This window comes from Thunnus albacares, chromosome 4 (genome assembly GCF_914725855.1).
Source record: "Thunnus albacares chromosome 4, fThuAlb1.1, whole genome shotgun sequence".
Lineage (NCBI taxonomy): Eukaryota > Metazoa > Chordata > Actinopteri > Scombriformes > Scombridae > Thunnus > Thunnus albacares.
Window position 1 is genome coordinate 34,722,383 of NC_058109.1, and position 13,972 is coordinate 34,736,354.

Genomic DNA, 13,972 nt, shown 5'->3' on the forward strand with positions numbered 1-13,972 from the left:
TGTAGTGGAGTGGTTGGTATAAAGTAGCATAAATGGAAATACTGAAGTAAAGTACAAGTACATAAACTGTACAGTAAAATAGTTGAGTAAATGTACTTAGTTACTTTCCACCACTGCATGTAGGCTAGCCTTAATAAATTAGGCCAGCATTATTGATTATTATCAATTATTTTTATGATGAATCATTTTAGTCTTTAAAATGTCAAAATGTCATGAAATGGTGAAAATCCCATTCAAAAATCCATGTAGATTATTTTTCCTGTTCTCTTATCTTTTTATGTTCCTCTTCTGTCTGTCTAATTAGTTACATATTCTTTTCTTTGTTTTTTAAAATGTATTTTTTAATTGATTTTGAATTGTTTTTCTGTTATGATTGTTTGATGATGGGCTATGTCAGTGTCCAGTGTCAGTGTGGTGAATACTGCATTTGCCACAATGTCACTGTCAGTGAATATGTTCCTTTGCCCAAGTCTAAGTATGCTGACTTTTATGTAGGATTTTAGAGGGAAAATGATATGCTTTCATATCAAGCTTAGTGCAGTGTGACTGTACTGAGCTATGTGGAGAATGGGTTAGTATATCAGAACTGAAGTATTTTTTAAAGAATTACTTTCCTGATGTTCATGCTTTTAATTTGGCTTTATCAGATAAGAAATAGCTCACTTGCCAGCTTATGTCTGTCACTCACACTGACTATATATAAAGATTATTATATGTATTTATATACAGTCGTTGGTCATGCAAGGACCTGAGTAAACATGTATACAGCAGTTGCTAAATCAAAGAAACACCTCAGTGCATGTAGGTTGGTTACCTTTGGACCAAAGAAAACAAAATGCTCCTGAAACTGAATGGGAGAGTGGAGCATGATGGGAACGTTCATCCACTCATCAGTGATCTGGAGAACAGCACTCTCATGTGGCCTCTTGGTGTTAGTAAAACTCCGACCAGGGACCTACCTCTCAGTAAACTCAAGCTAACTCTGCACATGAAGATCAAACATCCAACTGTAGTAACAAGAAGAAAAAGATATTTTTGAGTGGAGGGGGACTTTAAATTTAATAAAATGATCAGGGTAAAGCCATACAATACCAACATCGACCAATGAAAGCTTACCATGTGGTAAGATTGCTTAATTTCTCAATCAAGTTCTAGAATTAGTGGAAATTATTCTTATCTTATGAGTTTCAATGATCATTTTGTTGTTTTGAGTAGAGTCATAAACTATGTAAGAATGTGTAGAATCCTCATAGAATGATTTGCAGACAAGAAGCCTATTCAGGTAGGCTATTCAGTGTTTTATTATGATCAAATGTAAACTGTGTGGGTATGAATGTGTGAATTTGTATGCTTGTGTAAATGCCATAACATAATCTTTGGTGTTTCTTGTAATTATCCCCATATCATGATTTACAGATAGACAACCAATGTTTTATTTGTTATTTTGTTTTAATATTAACTTTGTAAATAAATACAAATATGTAAATCTGTGAATTTGTGTTATACCGCATGACCATTTTGGTGGTATGTTATCCTCATGGAATTACTAACAGATTGAATTTTTGTTTGTTATTATGTTGTTTTAAGTAGTAGATATAAGCAGTGTAAGTAAGAATGTGTATATTTGTGTAAATTGCATACGGTGATTTTGGTAGTCGTTGTTATAAAGTTTAATTATGGGATCGATCAAATTGCATCTTATCTGTCATGTTAGAGGTAAACCACACTAACTGGATCATTGTTTAACCAAAGAGATAATCACTAACACACTAACAGAAAAAATTGAACTTGAGATCTAATTGTTTCCCTGCAGTCATTCTTGCTTTCTGTCAGCAGATGGAGGAGTTTCATAAGGAGCATCAACTCGCTGAGATCTGACACAGATCTCCTCTCTGCCTGACAGTAAAGTCTTCAGGTTGTAGTTTCTGCCAATGCACAAAGAAAATGATAGGCTGACTGAACAGAAATGTAGATTATATATATTCAGTGATCTCACTAACATGGTTGATGATGGTAAAGTCATAAAACAGGCAGGAGAACATCCATACATTGTTGACTAGTCAGTATATTACACAGTGCATTTGTAAAATACTGATATATGATTTATTTATGGATTACAGACACAAATCAAAATCCAAGGGATGACATATTAAAATGAAAACTCTTATTTCCAACATGGTTCCAAGATGTTAAAAGAAACGTAAAGAAGCACAAGACATTCAACATAACACTAAACAATATGACCCTATGACATTAGCTGAAATTATGACATGCAGTTGACAATAACTTTTCTTGTAATGGGGATGTATGACCATGATTAACCTGTTAGTGTGCACCTGGGCAAAGACTTGTTGTTGACCTCATCACCAGCAGCAGCAGCAGCAGCATCAGCTTGCACACACTGTGCATTCTATCTATACTGTCTCTTTCAAGTCCTGTACACACAGCAGACTACACATAGCAGATTTATGATTTGCTCAGGCACTCAGATCTACTGTTCTCTTCATGCTCCTTGTAACCTCAGATGTTATGACATTATGTTTAGACAGTTCTTCATCCATTGTCTGCACATCCACAGTTATAGTACAAGCAGGAACTACTATTAGCTAAAGCACTAGGTCTTTTAAGAGCAGATTCAACAAAATAGAAAAGAACACAGGTTAACAAAAAAAAACTGGGCTTAGGTGGATCACACAGCTAACTCACTGACTTTATGGTAACATTACACCTCCTATATGCATTATCCCATACACGATGGAGACTGCAGTACCAAAACTTAGAGCATGTTAGGAGTGACAAAATCCATTAATATTAGCTATCAGTATCAGTGCAGTTTTTGACAGCACTGATACTGATAGCTACCGACTTGGTTCTTATATACCCAAAACACTCACACTCTCCTCTATCCAAACATATACATATATCAAAAATCTGTGAACATGCAGGCAAAAAACTCAATTTCAAATTGCATAAAACGTATGTTTTAATAAAAAGCTGCCCAAGAATATGTAACACTGAAAGAGGTTATCCTTGCTGTAATCATTCCTCTCTTGTTTATACTGGCTATTAAAAGATGCCCTTCAAATGTGTTTTCAATGTAAGTGATGGAGTCACTCAGCAGTCTGAGTTAGTCATATCAAGTGGATATCTGACACATTTACAGTCTTTTTAGCATCAAATTCCCTCTTTGTGTTTCTCTGTTGAGCTGTAGTGGAAGTATAGTAACAAAAAGAGGCACTAAAAAGACTGTAACGTTGAAAGATATCTACTTGATTTGACTCATTTGGATGCTGAAGCTTCATATCAGCTTCAAATAAACTTTTAAATACATTTTTGCACAGAAGGAGGACTGTGGATTTTGCCCCCCTTCACTTCCAGTGTAAGTGCATTATGAAGGGATCTTCTAATGGTCAGTATGAACAGGAGGAATGATTACAGGAAGAAAAACCTGTTTCAATGTTCATTTGGTCTCCTGACTGTTGCTATAAGAAAAACTTGAAAAATTGTCAACCCGTCCTATATAACTAGATTTTGACAAGCCAGAGCCTTTGTGTAATAATATAGAACCTGTCCTAGCTGACATTGTACTTTAGTTCTAAACTTAATTACATTTACAATTAATAAAATAAAAAAAAAAGGTACAAAGCACAACCAATTGACACAAATTGAACCTGGGGTGTTTGGGACACTTTGTCTTGTTCATGGCAGTATTGAATGTCATTCTGCTGTAACAGTTTGAAATAGAAGAAAATCAGTCTTTGGCCAGACAGAAGAGTCTAATGAAGAGTCTAATCATTTATTATTATTATTTTTTTGACTCTAATGTCTGAATTCTGACATACCTAAAACAAATAAAAATGAAACCAAACAAACACAGCTTCATCATAATAAATGTGAAGTTATGTGTTTGTCTGAGAAGGAGGCTGAAATTACAAATATGGGCCCTCTCTGTAGGCAGCCAGATGGCTACAGTACCTTACTGCATGTCCTTTCCCATGAGCCTCTTAAAGATTTTAAAATTTCAATGCTTGATCCATAAATTCATATAAACATGCTGTGGCAAGCTGAAGGCAGAATTTTAAATCAAAATATAGACAAGTATAAACATTCTGCCAGGTTTCACAGGTTTGGTGCGTGTGTGAAAAAGCCAGCATGAGAGATATCTTATTTGAAGTGACCTGTGGTGAGAAAGAGGGAGCTCATGGTTACCGTCTCGCCCAGTGAGCTGTTGTTATTGTATCAGCAGATGTTTGAGTGTATTTTAGACGAAATGAGTCATTTACGTCTACACACTTCTTGCTAAGTCACTGCAGCAGCTATTTTCAGAGCCAGGTGAAAACACTGGTGGTCTGTCTTTGGTGGACAGATGTGCAGAAGTTGACTTTGTTAAACTGAAAAGTGACAGAGATGGGCTGCTTTCTACCTATCTACACTTTATTCCACAGCATAACGGTGAACATACAGTTAAATTGAATGTTAGCTGTCATGTCAATGTATGAACACAGGACCTGAGGTACAGTTTGATCTAACTTATCGTTGAATCTGAGAGTATTATATTATATTAAGCAGCCACCTTGAAAGGCACCAAATAAATTATACAATTTCTCTTCAGAATAAAAAATGGTACCAATCATAAACCAACTTAACAGAGTCTGTCACTGAAAGAACAGTCTTGTCATAATTAGAAGCTGTTTTCATTGAGAGAATGCAGCATGAATGTTGCAGTGGCCAGAACCTCATTAATATTGTTTGCATTCACCCATTACATTGACTCCAGTGGAAGATTTTCCCTCCTATGTTATATGTAGCCGAGACCAGGGCCAGTAATGATAAAGAATTACACTTCAGAATAATACTCAAAGAGACTTAACTTAGGGCAAAACAAGTTTTTCACTGAAAGAGAAGAATAAGACACATTTACCAACTAACTTTACAGTAAAAGGTTGGGGAGTTACTGGTCATATAATGCAATATGCCCTGAGCAGGAACAGCCAATCAGAGACAAGGATAGAAAACATATGTGATTTAAATCTTTAAAAAAATTCAGTGAAATCCTTAGTATCCTCAATATCAATTAACATGTGAAATTAACAATAATCTAATGTATTTATTATACATAAATAGGGATCAATAAATAGACATGAAGTAATAACAAATTGGCTGAAATGGAAACAAATAAATCAGAGAAATCATATAATAAGGGAAAAATATTACTACATTGACAAGTGCAGACAATGAAGATGTATGGAAAGTGATAGCAAAAAAAAAAGCCAGTGTTCTTGTTGTTTTCACTCCTGATAAATACAAAAAGAAAAGATAAGGAAAATAGGTTTAACATCCTATCAAAAGTTCAAATCAAATGCAAAGAGTGAATCTAAACTACTCTTTTCTGAATTATTGCTATTTGTACAATCATATCAAAGCATGTCTCAGAAGTTGTGTGTGATGTAGGATTTATTATTAACTAACTTAAGAGACTTCTGGAGTACTTTTAGGTCAAAAGAAATTTAATAAATAACTTTTATTCCTAAATTTGTGAGTAGAGTTAATCTTATCTATGCCCAAAACTTCACTTTAGGTAGTTTGATAAATAGACTTAAAGGCCTTAGTATCTTCAGTCCATTTTAATGCAACTTAAAGGTACCTTGTGATGTTTTTGACCACTAGTGGTGCTATGGAGCAATGTTTTTATGTTTGGGTCCATGTTTTGCTTGTTGTCATGCAAGTGCACAAGTACGCACACTATCACACTATTTCACTGATCTTTGGAATAGTCTTGTTATCTGTTTACACACTATGCCTGATACTCAAACACTGATTTAATCACCTTTGTTCATACAGAGATGATGAGGAGGGCTCACATCAAAAAATGTTTTAAGTAGTACCAAGTGCCTCACCTCCTTATCTATTTTCTACAATTCTAGGATCTTACCAGAACAAAACTGACCAAACTTTTGCTTTCAAGTCTAAAGTCTCAAGTAATTCAATTCTCTCCTGCCCTGCATGAGACCTTTGGTTTGGACGTGGCCTTTGTTATTGTTTGCTGTTAAGCCAGACATAGTTGTACATGTCTAAATCAGACTGGATTAGTTCAATTTGAATAAAGCACTTGTGCAGACAAAGTACATCAAGTGAAAGTGGAGCAGTTAGTCACTAGGCTGTCTAGTAAATCCAATTCAACCTCTAGGTGGAGACAAATCACCATCAAAGTTTTTGCCAACAAACATTTTACTCTATCAGATGTCATAAACCTGCATTTAATTGCTGTCTAGTATTACTCTGTGTTTTGGAATACTTGTTCATTCACATTATGCAATGTGTTGCATATGGAAACTTTATTGGAAAATTATACTCTACTGGAATAAATGCAGGTTTTATTTTTGTGTTATGGCTCTGATTCATATTCAATAAGAGGAGAGTTCAGGATGTGTCTGAATGATGCTATCATCCACAGAACTACTAAACAAACATCAGACAAACTGACAGCACTGTCTAACAGTCAGACAGGAAGCCATGTTATATTATGCAGACTTAGAGTCAGCAATAATAGACTAAAAGCAATTAACGATGACTCACAAATAAACAGAGGCCACAGGTGAATGCTTGAAGGACAGCGAGGTTCATAGATGCATATCACCCTTTGGTAATAGTGCCATTTATTATTTTACGATTCATTACAACAGCTATGGAGCAGCTGTGACTAAGACAGCAGTGCCAGAGATGGTAGTCAGGGAAGTAATAAAAATAACTCATAGTCTGCAGGATAGTTTTCTGTCTTTTCAACTTGCAATTGAGATGTGAAAAAAACAATGTTGTAGCAGTCATGTACAGTCTCTAGCCGCAGGGAAAACAGAATACACCCAAGACAGTTTGTAAAGCCAAGAACAACATAGAACTGCAATTATAGTGATAGGTTGTCAGCTTATGTCCTCACCATGGCACTTTTCTGTTATTGCACAATAACAAAAAGCTCCATAGATACTATGCTGCCAAGTTGAATGGGCAAAAAGTGAGTGTAAAGGTTGACCCAGCATGTCCTCAGGCACTTCAAAATAAAAGACATAAAAATAATGACAACTATGAATGCAATTTGAAAAGCTAACCTTAACCTAACCTTACCTTAACTTTAAAGCAAGTCTTCACCCTAAAATTAATGATTTACATTATAGGGACTTTTTATTGTCCCCACATGTGACTATGTTAACCAATGTAAGTCCCCATAACATGACAAATACCTGGTACACACACACACACACACACACAAAGCAATATGCAGAACACTTATTTGATGGTGGCTGATAAGCCTGTCATATCCGCTGTGAGATGCATCTGTAATAATTGCTCTTATTTCTAAGAAAGGGCTAATACGTGCAGAGGTACATGCACCATCTTTCACTTTTTCTTCCTGAGCTCAGCTTTTGGTTTCTCTTGAAATTTGATTGCACTGTTATCAGATGAATAGCTCTGTGCTATGGTGAAGACATAAAAGAATTGTTTACCTTAAGAAACAACCATGTAGTCTCAGAACAGAAGGTGTATTATTTAGAGATTTTCATAGGCAGAGTGGCATGATGAACACATTCAAGCAGACTCACCAGACACCACATGTCTGCTGTTATAGATTTTATAACATTTATGTTTAAGGGCTTAAAAGCACAATGAATTCCTTTTGAACACATGAATCACAGGTATATTCAAACAGATTAGACTATTGAAAAGTAGGTGAAAAGTGTAGATCCAATACAGTCTATGATGAAAAGTATTTTGTGAGTTTCATCATTAATTCTAAATTGATGGCTGTTGCACAACACTGTTTAAAATGGAATGTGATGTGAATGAAACAGAAAACTTGTCAATGTTACTCTGTGCTTTAAAGACTCTGTTGATCCTATGTTGTATTTTAAGGTATCAGTGTAAAAGTTATAATGGTTTTTGATTGGATTTGGAGGATGGAAACTCCTTTAAAAATGCTGCACATTAATATTGTAATAAATCTGAGTTCAGACAGAAACCAGAACTTATATGGGATAAATGACAGAGACCTCAGAATAATCGACACCAGACCATCAGAGTATCAAGAAAAATAGAAATCTTTATTAAGTAAACACCAATAAAAAGAAGGGGCTTCGGAGTTTCACTAAATAGGATAGTTATGCCACTTGAGGGGGAGTCAGGGCTGGCCACACTATAAAATTTCACACCACCATCCAAAGATGCAAGACACTACAAGAATAAGAGCACATCACCACAACTTCAGGAAATACCTGGGAGCACACCACAATGCACACAGTGGAGTCGCACGTCTACTTTAAGAAAGAGGGTGGAGCCAATACAAGACCTCCCCCCACCCGGAACCCAACTCAATCCCACCCAGCTTCTCTCCTGTCCCCACGGCAATAAAATACAACAACAAATACACAATACATACAAGTTAAAATATATACTAAACTTGCGTGGTCGACGAGACCCCCCCCCGGGGTCTGAGCTTGTGGCACCGTCCAACTCCCCGGGGAACCACGGCTCCGTCGGACGGCGCAGCAGGGAACGGCGGCGTGCCGGAGGCAGCAGCGAGGTTGAAGAGCAGCGGCGGCGGCTTGCGCTCCTAAAGCCCCAGCCCTAACTAACTAAAGGAGGCAACAGACCTCCCCTCCTAACACAGGAACTCACTAACCCCCTATCGTACCTGTCTTCGTCGCCGGCAGCCCTAAACGGCAGCGAACGACACCCTCCCGCTCCCGGAATGAACGCAGCCACACCGCAGGACAGCACGCTCTCCCGACCTCCACACACACGAATGCCCGCTCTCCCCTTCCCCCTTTTCAGAGTCCCACAGCTGCGCAATCAGCCACACCTGACACTTATTAGTCCATCACTTGTCAGTCCAATCAAGGTATCTTCGCCAATTCACATCACACTTTCCCCTCTCCTAATGAAAAAGACTCGTCCCCGAGTCACTGCACTATCATCTGGTAATCTTGCGACCAAACAGGTGGCCTCCGGTGACGTAGGGGGCGACCACCGGAACTCCCCTGACCGTTGGACTCTGGCCTCTCCTCTTGACTGGAGCAGGCTGCAGGTGCATCCTCAGGGGAAGGGCCCACAGATGCGGGGGAATCAGAGCAGTTTTTTAGAGGGATCCTCTGTGTTCCTCCCGCTCCAGAAGACACGGAGCCTTGAGCCGCATGATCCCTTAGTGGCAACCTCTCTCCTTCCGATGTCCCCAGGTCAGCTGGGCGGCGATGATGGACCCAGCCCGCACCAAACCGGACCTCTGAACGCTGTCGTCTAGGTCTGGTCAGCTGAATGTCGGGTCTGTCGAGTCCCTCAGCCCTCCTGGACACTGGATCACTGGTCACTGCCAAAGAAGAATTATAGGGCTTAAGCCGGTTGAAATGCACAACACACTCAGGGCCTCCCTCCACTGACATTAGTCTATAGAGCACATCTGTCACTCTTTCGACCACCCTAAAAGGGCCTTTATACCTCCTCTGTAACTTGGGACACAGCCCTCTCTTCCTAGCCTTGTTCTGCACCCAGACTAACTCTCCCTCAGAGTAATACTGAAAATTGGCCCTGAAATCATAAGAATTTTTCTGTTTCTCTGAGGCCCTGGACTGATGTCTTCTTACTGCCTCTACAACTGTCGAAAGTGTCTCTCTCATCCTGGACACATAGTCATTAACAGAAGAAAAATGTTCCTGGGTGTCTAGGTTTAACATGATGTCAATAGGCAGAACAATTTCTTGCCCAAACAAGACTTTATAAGGAGTGAATGCAGTACTGGCATGAACACTACTCCGATATGCCAACATCACATAAGGCAACAGAGTGTCCCAGTTTAACTGGTTGTCCTCTACAAACAACGACAGCATGGACAACAGGGTACGGTTAAAGCGCTCTATGAGGCCATCTGACTGGGCATGATAAGGGGATGTACGAGACTTGTGAATATGCAAAAGCCTACACACCTCCCTGAACAAAGTAGACTCAAAATTTCTGCCTTGATCTGAATGGATACTGTGGGGAACCCCAAAACGACACACCCACTCCTCTGTCAGCACTTTAGCAATAGTGCTAGCTTCCTGATTAGGAAGAGGAAAGGCCTCAGTCCACTTTGAAAAATAGTCCCCTATCACTAGGATATACTTATTCTTACAAGGGGTTTCTGGAAGAGGGCCAAGGATATCCAGTGCCACCCGTTCAAAAGGTCTTGATGTAACTGATGGCTGCAACGGAGCACATGGAAGCTTACCCTGGGTCTTGCGGGAGGAACAATCTACACACTCTTTCACCCATCTCTTAACATCCCCAAACCATCCTGGCCAATAAAAACGGTCCTTTACCTTCCCTTGTAACTTATGCACCCCCAAATGACCCCCTGTGGCGTCATTGTGTAGCTGTGCCAAAACCTTAGGTATCAAAGAACAAGGGAGGACCACCTGTGTTTGGGAAGCAGCGTCAGAATGGGCAGGGGGGATCCGCACCAACCTAGATCCTTGCACATGCAGTTGACTCCAAACAGGAGCATACTTATGTAATTCAGGGTCATCTGGCATATGACACTCATCTGCCTGCTTTTTACAGTCTATAATCTGCCGTAGCTCTCTGTCATCCATTTGGGCTTGGGCTAGCTCATCTATCTCCCTCGCTTCGCTAGGGGGACCGTGAGGGATTTCCTGTACAGCACACACTTTCGAGATCTCCTTGCTTGTCTCTTTACTGGCTGGCAACTCCTGACCCTGTCCTCCCCCATCACCGAAGGCAGGCAACCTTGAAAGAGCATCAGCATTTGCATGAAGTTTGCCTGGCCGATGTATGATCTTATATTGGAAATTAGCAAGTTGTTCCACCCAGCGAGCTAGCTGCCCCTCCAGCCCCTGGAAATTATGTAACCACCGCAAGGAATTATGGTCAGTACGTAACACAAACTCCTTACCTAACAGGTAATGTTTGAAATGTTTAGTAAACATGACCATGCTCAAAAGCTCTTTTTTTTGTGGTAGCATATTTACGCTCTTGCTTAGTAAGCGCCCTGCTGGCATATGCAACAACTCGTTCATGCCCCCCCCCATTCTTGAGATAGCACTGCGCCAATTCCCACATCACTGGCATCAGTGTCTAAGATGAATGTTTTGTTTGGGTCTGGATACGCCAACACAGGCGCAGTAATAAGGCTGGCTTTTAGCTGATCAAATGCTCGTTGACAATCTTCAGTCCATTGAAAACGCTTTCCTTTCTCCGCCAGCTGATGTAAAGGACGAGCGATATCAGCAAAACCCTTCACAAAACGCCTATAGTAGGAGGCTAGCCCTACAAAACTCTGGACCTCCGTCTGGTTTCTTGGAACGGGCCACTCCCTCACTGCAGCTACCTTAGCAGGGTCCGCCATCACCCCTTCAGCAGAGATGACATGCCCTAAATAATGAACCTGAGTAGAGAACAGATTACATTTAGAGGGTTTAATTTTCAAGTTGGCCTGCTGAAGTTTTACAAGCACCTCATCAAGACGAGCCAGATGTTCTTGAAATGTGCGCCCAAACACAATAATGTCATCCAAATACACTAGACAAGTTGTCCACTGCAAGTCTGCAAGGATTAAATCCATTAGTCTTTGAAATGTACTTGGCGCATTGCAGAGGCCAAAACTCAAAACATTGAATTCAAACAACCCCTGACGTGTTATGAAAGCAGTTTTATAGCGATCCTTAGGGTCAACTTCCACCTGCCAGTAACCACTAGCTAGATCGAGAGTGGAAAACCAGCAGGCATGGCTTAAGCTGTCGAGAGCATCATCTATCCTGGGAAGAGGATATGCATCCTTACTAGTGACATCATTAAGTTTTCTGTAGTCAACACAAAAACGGAGCCCACCCCCTTTCTTCCGCACCAGAACTACAGGGGCTGCCCAGGGACTACAAGATGGCCGAATGATGCCGCTGTCAAGCATTTGTTTCAGACCATCTGCTACCTCCTGCTGCAAATGGAGCGGGACCCTTCGTGGAGGCAACTTGATAGGCTTGGCTTCACCTGTATCAATTTCATGCATTGTCAAATGAGTTCTGCCCAAATCGGTTTCACCCCGGCTAAAGACAGAGAGATTCCGGTGCAATAACTGTTTTACTGCCTCGGTTTGTTCAACGGAGAGACCCTTATCCCCCACCCCAAATTGACTCATGAGGCTGTCGACTGTCCAGGATTGTAAGGCGTCACCCCCTTCCCCGGTACATCCTCCCACCTCATCAACCTCTATGTCAGTAAAGAGCGTACCCACTTTCATGCCCTTTTTCAGTGGTAAAGCATCACTAGTCACATTAATAACCCGTACTGGCAGTGTCCCCTTCTCCACCTTACAAACCACACGGGCTACCAATAGATCACAGTGTTTAGACAGGGCTGAGGTGGGTTCCAACATCCCCTCTGCATAATCCCCCCATGCACTTTGGACCATACCTGAAATTATGGCCTCACTCCGTGGTGGTACTACTGTATCATTCTGAACAACAACAGTTTGGGGCTGTGATGTTGGGTTAAGATCTACAAGGGGGAATGTCTTCCCCATTATCCGGCAAGTTTTCTCACCAAGGTCAACCACGGCACCATATCTGGACAGAAAGTCAAAGCCAAGAAGAATTTCTTCAGATGGTACGTCAGACACCAAAAAATCAGCAACCAAGGCCAAAGAATCAAATTGACATACTGTCTGCCAGCCCCCAAGAACCTCCATCGCCCCACCATTTGCTGCTCTTGCATCCCCAACATATTTTTGTAAGTCAGATCCTCCCTTAGTAATAGAAAGCCAAATCTGCTTAGGTATAACAGAGCGTGTGGCTCCAGTATCAACCAACACATGACGACTGGACCCACCGATCTTGGCTGCAAGATAGCCAGAGCCTCCTGTAGCCTCCTCAAGGGCCCTAGTAGATACCGATGAAGAGGGGGCGGGCATTGGGCCCTCTGTGCACGCCCCCTCTAGTTTCCCTGCAAATAAGGACAGTTGCGACGTATGTGCCGGTTACATCCACACTCCCAACATCTCCCTCCCAGCTCCATAGTCTCTCGTTTAGCTGTAGTATTGCCATATGTGTTAGCTGGCTGGGGTAAAGGGGTTGATGTAACTGGGGCAGGACGTACAGGGTTTGATTTTAAAACCTGTACAGTAGCCTGCAAAGACTTGACCTCCTGCCTTAACCCTTCCACCACCCCAAGCAAAGTTTCTATCTGCTCATCACCTTTAGACTTCTGTTCTGAAATCCCCCGAACCTTAGCATCTTGAGCTAAATGGCTATTTTCCAGGCCTCTAATGAGCTCAAGTTCGGAAGCCAAATTTATTGCAGCCTCTAATGTTACAGGTTTGGCACTGCGAAGGCCAATATGCAAATCTCCACTGCCCACATGAGTGATAAAATGGTCCCTTGCCAATAAGTCTTGAGTATTGAGGTCTGCAGAGGGGTAGGCTCTAGCGACCAGCCGGCGCAAAGCGATACCAAATTCACGGACAATCTCATTATGAAGCCTCCTTCGTGAGGAGAAGCTAGCCCTGTTCCAATCATCACTATCACAGGGATCCAGACACCTCCCCATAGCATCTTTCAACAAGGTATAATTAGTTTTAGCTGCTGCTGATAACCCACTGTAAACCTCACGGGCTCGGCCAGACAATAAGAGACTCATAAATTTTAATCTTAATGATTCATCCCAATTGTTTACATCAGCGGCCATCTCAAATTGCTCGGCCCAGTCTGACCATTCTCGTCCAGCACCAGTAAAAGTCTCTGGCATAAAAACTGGGCGGGGAGTTGCAACATTAGCACTTGAAGGAGGAGGGACATCTTGGTTGATGGCTAACTCAACAGGTTGAGGTGCGTTATTCTCAGGCTCTGACATTTTTAAATGATTGATCCCACCGCTGCCACCAGTGTAATAAATCTGAGTTCAGACAGAAACCAGAACTTATATGGGATAAATGACAGAG